Source organism: Haliaeetus albicilla, chromosome 2, assembly GCF_947461875.1.
Source record: "Haliaeetus albicilla chromosome 2, bHalAlb1.1, whole genome shotgun sequence".
In the NCBI taxonomy this organism is placed as follows: domain Eukaryota; kingdom Metazoa; phylum Chordata; class Aves; order Accipitriformes; family Accipitridae; genus Haliaeetus; species Haliaeetus albicilla.
In genome coordinates, this window is record NC_091484.1 from 75,799,441 (window position 1) to 75,806,413 (window position 6,973).

Sequence of the window (6,973 nt, forward strand, 5' to 3'; positions counted from 1 at the left end):
CAGGTACCCTTTGACTGCCCTGGGCACTGGAGAAAATTAAACCTGTGTGCTGTCAGAGTGCGTTGCTGCAGCTGGAGGTGGGACTCGCACCTTGGTGTTTGGGGAGCACTAAACCCCGCCTGATCCGGACCAGTTAGGAGAGGCCTCACACCTACTTGTGTTTCAGGCCATCATCCCACTGAGAGGCGGAGAGGCGAGGTCTTGTCTCCTTCCGTGTCATTTCTTCTCAGCCTGCTCAGATGTCCTCCAGCCCTTGGAGAGGGCTCTGGTACTGCCATCACAGGGGTTTCTATCCCTGGGCTAGAAACCTCTCCTTCAGAGGGTAGGGAAGCATTCTCCTCCAAGCTTTTGCTTGGGTTTGAAACACTTGTATAAAGACAGGTTAGAAAACATGAACTCTGACACTGTGCTGGATGTAGCTGATTGGAGACCAGTAAAGATAGGTGATGTGCTGGGCTGGGAGAGCAAGCACCGTGCAGCTTCGAGGAGCCCTGGCAGCAGGCATGGCTTTCAGCCACGACCTCTCCCTGCCATGTGCCTGCAGCCGGCTCCCTGGAGCGACTCCTACAGGGATCAGTTTCTCTTTCTGCCACACGGCTGTAGGGGAAGCCGAGCTGGAAATCGTTGCGCTGGCTAAGTCTTTTGCATGTTTGTGAGAACTCTTTTTAAAATGTGACTGTAGACAATGCTGCAGAGTGAAATCAAATGATGACCTGAGAGCTTTAGCTAAAATAAACTAATAAGAAATGCCTCTGAATCATGGGGCGTTAGCTGTGAAATAAATTGGATGCTTTTGAGAGGCTCTGATCTGATGCCTGAAAAAATTCCCAGCGGGAAGAAGCAAAGTTGGTGTTTCAAGGGGAAGAACCTGAGCAGTGTAGCTGCAGGTTGCAATTTACCTGCCTGTCCTTGCCCGTCTGTCTCTGATAACTAAATCTGAGGACTGTATTCCAGCCTTTCTTCAGCCCTGGTGTAAATAAGGCATCTGCCCCTGCTGGCTTTGTCAGCTTCAGGTGCATAAACCTCCTCTAGGAAGCTTTAGCCGTGTTAGAGCCTTGCATAAGAAGGTCTGATGCTCAGCAAGGAAAGGCTTTAAAAAAAGGAATGCAGAAGAGGTTGCTTGAAAATACCAATTGATTCGTGTGACTAGAAGCTCCTTTCTCTGTGCTAGCAGCTGATACTTTCTCCAGATTGGCAGACAAACAGTAAAGAGTGAATGTTTCTGAGTAATTTCCTTTAGTTTTAGCTAAACTGCTGCAGAAGCAGATAGATCAGGGGCATTGAGGGGGGTGGAGCAGACACAGGGTGGGGATTTCACCATGCCCATAAATCACCGTGCTGCTGATTTTGTTTTGTTTTGCTGGGCTTGGTTGCATGAATTCGTCCTGGTGGTGACAGCCAGCATGCGGTCACTGCTTTCAACTGTCCTTTTCCTCCTTGCTTCCCCAAACTGCATCCCTGAGTTAAACTGGCAGTGCTATGGGTCTGCCTTCTGCCTGAAAGGGGCTAATGGAAAGAGGTGACTGACCTGGAGCAGGGCTAACGCACTGGGGTGTTTCTTTGACCTGGGGCTGCTCCACGTACCTGCAACCTGTAAGCTGTGGTGATGCGTGCCTGTAGATCCCTGCTAGGAGGCTTTCTTCGTCTCAGTTTCATAGAATCTCATAGTATGGTTTGGGTTGGAAGGGACCTTAAGGACCATCTCGTTCCAACCCCCTGCCATGGGCAGGGACACCTTCCACTAGACCAGGTTGCCCAAAGCCCCATCCAACCTGGCCTTGAACACTGCCAGGGATGGGGTGTCCACAACCTCTCTGGGCAACCTGTTCCAGTGCCTCACCACCCTCACAGTGAAGACCTTCTTCCTTACATCTGATCTAAATCTACCCTTTTTCAGTTTAAAGCCGTTACCCCTTGTCCTATCACTACATGCAAAATGTCCCTCTTCACCTTTCCTGTAGCCCCCTCTTTAGGTACTGGAAGGCTGCTCTAAGGTCTCCCCGGAGCCTTCTCTTCTCCAGGCTGAACAACCCCAACTCTCTCAGCCTGTCCTCAAAGGAGAGGTGCTCCAGCCTTCCAATCGCCTTTGTGGTCCTCCTCCAGACCTGCTCCAACAGGTCCATGTCCTTCTTATGCTGGGGACCCCAGAGCTGAACGCAGTACTGCAGGTGGGGTCTCATGAGAGTGGAGTAGAGCAGGAGAATCCCCTCCCTCGACCTGCTGGTCACACTGCTTTTGATGCAGCCCAGGATACGGTTGGTTTTCTGGGCTGCAAACACACATTGCTGGCTCATGCTGAGCTTCTCATCAACCAACACCCCCAAGTCCTTCTCTGCAGGGCTGCGCTCAGTCCATTCTCTGCCCAGCCTGTATTTGTGCTTGGGATTGCCCCAACCCATGTGCAGGACCTCGCACTTGGCCTTGTTGAACTTCATGAGGTTCACACGGGCCCACCTCTTAAGCCTGTCCAGGTCCCTCTAGATGGCATCCCTTCCTTCCAGCACGTTAACCGCACCACGCAGCTTGGTGTCGTTGGCAAACTAGCTGAGGGTGCACTCAATCCCACTGTCCATGTCACCGACAAAGATGTTAAACAGCGCCGGTGCCAGTACTGACCCCTGAGGAACGCCCCTCATCACTGGTCTCCACTTGGACATCGAGCCATTGACCACAACTCTTTGAGTGCAACCACGCAGCCAATTCCTTATCCACTGAGTGGTCCATCCATCAAATCCATGTGTCTCCAATTTAGAGAAAAGGATGTCATGTGGGACAGTGTCAAATTTTTCCCCTCCTCTGGGGTGAGTGAGGGTCATAATATTTGGCAAATGCTCCAAGACGCACAGAGCTAATGTAATAAATGAAGCCTGGTTATTAATTTGAGTGAAACGTGGACTAGGCAAGCCAAGGTACCTGCGTGCCAGGTGCTGTACGAACCCAGCCAGCGGCCCACGGGCAAGGAGAGGAGTACAGAGGGCAGGCAGGGCCTTCCAAAGCTACCAGTGCTTTGGGGTGTCCCCATTTTGGAGGAGCTGAGCAGAGTCCGGACATGACTTGGGTTTTGGGCTGCATCGAGGGACCTGCCTGTCTCCAAGCAGGTGTCAGAACCAGTCACTCCCACCATTCCCAGTGCCCACCGTTGCCTTTTGAGCAGTGGCTGGAAAGTCAGGTCAACTCCTCTTCATCCATGCCCCAGCCTCTGCTGCTGTCCGTGTTTGAAAAAGGTAATTAAACACCCCCACACTGCCAACAAATGCAGCAGCACTATATTCCTAATGTAAGAACACATAAAAATTCACAGCCATGAGTGGGAAACTATCACCAGGGAACTAATTAGCAAATTGTGTCTAAACTGCACCGCCTGGCCTTCAAAGGGGAGTGTTAGCCCAGGACGCAGGTAAGCCTCTCGTGTGGTTTGTAGTTAAAAATCTTGTTATTTAGAATACAAAAAAGCCCTGGAACCAGCTGCACTGTGTTAAATCTGTTCAGGTGGAGACCAATGCTAGCCACAACCGAGGTGCTCCTGCTGTTTCAGAGGAGAAGGCATGAGGCTGATTTTGGAGGAGGTGGAATCTGAAACCCAGCCAGACAGATGCTGATGGTGGCTGCCCCGGCCCTGCCTGGTGTCCCTGGGAAGCTGAGTTGCTCATCCCCTTCTTAGCTCACAGCCTTCTTAGTCTCTATGAGGTGTAGCCAGCTGAACGCGTGTTCTTGTCCTAATGTGCACACGATTTGCAAAAAGCTGCTTGCTCGCTTGTGTTTCAGGCAAACAATTAAACCAGCTGGGACGTGTCAGAGGTCATACTCAATTAAAAATTTTAGGGCGGTCCTCACCAGGACGGAGCAGAATTTACCTGCTGGTCCAGCAATGCAAAGCAGCAATTTGCTGGGCTTTACTGGTGTCTGTGCTGATTCCCGGCTGCACCCATCAGCTAGTGGGTACCAAATAACTGGGTGCTGTGACTTTGACCAGCACTCGATCGTGCAGCGATCTTCAAAGGGAACTGCAAAAAATAGCTCAGAAGAGACTGTCTAATGCCACTCTGCTTAAATTCCCCCCGGAGGGCTCTGAGGAGCCCATGCGAGATGAGCAGGGTGCACCCTTCCGCAAGCAGCACCCACTTCCCAGAAGAGGGTGCTGTCAGGCAAAAAATAGCAAACGCAAGGAAAGTATTTAGACACTGAAACCCTATGTTTTATTTTTAACTCTTCTGGGTGTTTCACTTGTGCTGCAAACCCTGGACCTCCAGCACCGCGTTGCTCTCATGCTCTTTGTTAATTCAGTGGCTGAAAACGCTGTTGCAGCCCGGATTTTAATGCAAGACAACGATCCTAAGAAAGTCTTAGAGATGTCGTTCATAGCAGTCCATCTTCAGGGGCGTGCGTATCTGGGGTGTAAGAGCGAAGTTTGGATCCCCCTGCCGTGAGCTTATGGAGTTGGGAGGATCCCTCTGATTAAATGCCATTATTTACAGCATGGATGGTTGTAGCCTCTGGGGCTGCCTCCGTGATCAGCGGAGTCCGGGGAATGATTTGTCTCAATCTTAAGTGGGGACTGCAAACAGGCATCACGAAAATGCTGGTTTTGTTCCGCTGATGGAGGGGGACGCCGGGGAGGGGAGCACAGCCAACGCCTGAAGGTAGCGGCGTGAACCTTGCCTAGCCTGCGCGTTGCAAAACTCCCCCTGATAAAAAAACAGCTGAAGGTGACAGGCTTGTCCTAACAAAGAAGGCTCCAACAGATGTATTTTGGAAATTCAGCTTATACCTTTTTGATTCCTATCTTTGCTGTGACCTGCAATTCACCTTCTGCGCCAGATAGGCAGAGTTAAGTATTTATAAGCGGGAGCTGCTAAACCTCAATCTAACTCCGCATTGCTCTGCCACACTCATTTCCATGTTCCTATCCAAGCTGATCATGTAACACTCCGCTTTCTGCTGTAATCTGCAGCTATCTCCCCTGCAAGGGGATGGGAGAACATTGCTCATTCATTTCATAAAGCTGCAAAAAATGAAAAGCACTGGCAAAGCCCATTGGTCCTTTCTGAGTAATATCTCAGCTTGTATTGCCAGGACTCTAGCTCTGGATTTAGACAGTATTTAGGGTCATCCCCACATTTAGGAAGTGTGTGAAGAAGGGCAGTAGAAAAGAAAGGTTCATTTTCTCTTCTAGGACAAGAACTGGTGAATAATCAATAAAATTGGCAGGTGACAGCTGCGAAATAGGTACTTGGAGGAAAAATCACTGTGTATTTGTGCGGTTCTTCCTCTCTTTCCTTTGCACCTTCTGGTGGCCGCTGTCTGGTCTCTGAAGACTTGGAAGTATGGGAAGAAACAGAGTCATAATCAGTTGTTTTCCCAGTGGTCAGCATACAAATCAACCCACACAAGCTAAATCCATCTATGCCAACCTTTAACTGAGATAGTGCTAAGAGCAGCATTTAAGCCATTGATCTGTAATCGGGTTAAACAGGCGCTGCTTCAGACCAGGCCTCTACATCTTCATTTATAAATTGATGAGAAATGCAGCTGCTTTGCAGCAAGAAAAGCAAGAAACCCTCAACACCTATTCCCCAAAACCCAATGCAAACAAAGCTTGTCAGGGACTTTCCTTTTCGGTTTTCAATTTGGGAGCAGAGCAAAGCTCTGCTTTTTCTTCAAGAGCTTCATGTTAGTGAAAGGGCTATTTACATGAGACGTGTTGTTACAGCAACTGAACCGGAGCCCAGGAATAAGGATTCCTGATCCTCCTCCAGGTATATAATTTCATATTTCTGAGCTCTGGTTTCCTCCAGTGTTAAGCAGCAATAGCAGGGGTGTCTGGAAAGTGCCTTTAGGGCTGGGTATCCTGGTGAATATTTGCTACCCTCCCGTTCCCCCAGCAGGTCCTGGCTCAGGTCCCACACCGGTTCACGCTCTTCCAGCAGGCAATTCCCAATTACATCGTTCTCAGAAGACATAAAAATGAGCAGGGGTCTCATCCCCCCTTTGCTAACTGTCCCCCCTCTGATCAGGAACCCCTCGGTAATTTTCCAAATCCTGCAACCCCATTTGCAAAAATATAATGATGAAAAGAAAAGCCCACGATTGAATTTTCTGCCTCTTGGGGGAAATCAGATATGAAATAATAAATATATATTATATCCTCCAGGCAAAACCCTGCTGGTCACTAATACCTACAGATTAATTGTACTAATCCAGTGTGATCAAGGGGAGATGGTTGGCTACTTGGCACTATTTTGGTCCATCGCTTATGAAACTACATCTCTGTGTTTAAAAGTCTTTACATAACCTTAATCACTTAGATAAGAAAAGGACTAAACTGTCCCCAAACATTTTATCTTCCGCACAGATGCTGCCTATGAATTTTGACTTGATTAAATAACACGGCAACATAATATTTTGTTCTGAATAACAAATGTTCCTCTGTAGGAGGGAAGGAGCATCTCGACCGGCTGTTTGGTGCAAAAAGAAATGGGGATTGATGGAGGTTGGAGGATCTGGCAATTCACCTGGTTGGTGAGAATTGCTTGGAAAATAGCTAAGGGGCACTGGAAGGAAATACCCTATTGTGTCACCGAATGGCCTGTGACAGACATCTGGCTTAGAGAGGTCCCCAAATGTGTAGCCCAGGTGCCATCACAAACCACAAAGCAAAATTAAAGTCTGGGGAAAATCTTGGGAAGGGAGTGCCTGAGGACTAGCATCTTAGCTGAGTGCACCAGCAGAGGATTTGTTAAATAAAAGTGTTTTGTATCTTTTCCACCACATCTATTCCAGCTTCTTAAAAAAGGGTCTTCTCATGTCCCGGGAAGCATGGTACTGGGCTGGCATGGAGAAGCGTGGCTTTAGGATGCTCATGATGCAAGGTGTAAAGGCGAACAAGAGAGGTCTTGTTCTCCTTTCTTGCCCTGCTGCTCATTCCCCATTGATGAGCTCCTGTTTGTAAAGCTGTGATCACCAGAAAACAGTA